The sequence below is a fragment of the Schistocerca piceifrons genome, chromosome X (genome assembly GCF_021461385.2).
Source record: "Schistocerca piceifrons isolate TAMUIC-IGC-003096 chromosome X, iqSchPice1.1, whole genome shotgun sequence".
NCBI lineage: Eukaryota > Metazoa > Arthropoda > Insecta > Orthoptera > Acrididae > Schistocerca > Schistocerca piceifrons.
In genome coordinates, this window is record NC_060149.1 from 807313523 (window position 1) to 807315144 (window position 1622).

Below are 1622 nucleotides of genomic sequence, written 5' to 3' on the forward strand. Positions count from 1 at the left end.
CGTCCAGGCTGGCTGGCTCGCAAGCACTAATCATTAATCCGCAAGGCGGATTCAATCTGGATCAGTCTCGCCTCCACAAGTCCCAGAAGTGGTACATAAACTAGAGTAGCTATCTGGATGGGTAATTTCTCCATTCATGGAGCTATTTGCCATACAAACGTGTGCTACTGTGGTGGGTATTGGCTTCACATCTATTTCGTTGAAGGTTATGCGATGTGTTCACTACGCTGTTCATAGTACCTCATCTACATTCCTATTCACTATTAGGCCAACTCCTGCATTACCTGGCCAAAAATATGTTTCTTGCCACTGCACTTCAGTAATTTCATGGATAACTTTGGACTACCCATTTCCCTTTCTGAAATTCTCTAACACAACTAGCCAAGCAAAGAATCTAGGACTTCCACTCTCTGACCTGCAGAGTGCAAGTTTTTCATTTCCTGATGATGATGATGATCTTGCCTGGAGATCTGAACAGGGACTCCTACCTCCACAATATTTTACGCATGGGGATGCCATCACCAATAAATCATATAGTAGAACTGCACACCCTCAGGAATAATAAAGGCTACAGTTTTCCCTAGCTTTCAGTATACTTCGCTGTCGCGGTTGCACTGACAGTACAGCTGTCTGCCGGCCACACCACCTCAGTAAGGTCTGTGGTTCATGGGGGTAAAGTAACAGAGATACATTGAAAAGCTGCAGGGCATTAAAACACAGGTGTACAATTGCTAATTATAACAAAATATCATAATTGAAAACTGGACATGGGAGTTATTGTAATCAACTGAATTTATTATTACCATCAGAAAATCATTTGGATGTCCCCCATACGCCCTCCGGTTGAAGTGTAATGTGATGTCATGGATAGCCTGTCCATCGCCACCAGGGTCACAAAGTTTAGAGCAGGCACTATGTTCCACTTGTCAAGTGCATCAGTACAACTGCCAAAGTTGGTCCTGATCTGATTAATAGCTAATCATGTCTTACGTGGCAGTAGTTACATAAGATATGTTGTGAATTTTCAGTTGAGCAGTTTGGGTTCAAATCTGCCTCCACTCATTTATTAATTTGAAATTAATAGTTGCTGAGTTTTCAGTGCAACCTATTCCTTTCATCATCACTGATGTTTGCATTTAATACTAGTTTTGGGTTTTGAGCTTGGTTGGTCTCTCATATCCAGCAGATGCCTGCATTGTTGGTTTGATATGGCTTAACATGTTGACTGCCATAAGGCCGTCAGCAGCCAAAGCAAAGGCTCACATCTAATGCTGGGTGCCCAGTAGTGGCCACAACAGAGCCTCGCTGTGAACCATACATCGCCATGCATGTGGCAGTCAATGAGGAGTTTAGGGCTGGTATACATTTGATTTTGCTACAGACTAAATACATTGTGTGGTTCAGTTGAATGTCTACCGTTTTTACACTACGGCTCTTCAGCCAAATCACAGAACAATATTGCTCCATAGAGTAAATCAGTCTCAATGTAGAATACCGAAGCATAACAGTATAGCATCCCCATGAGGTGCCCCATAGTTTTTCTATGATTTTTCTCCCTTTGTGGCCATGTTAGTGTTGTCAAAACGACAGATTTCTACCTAGTGTACCTCGTAAGTATTTTG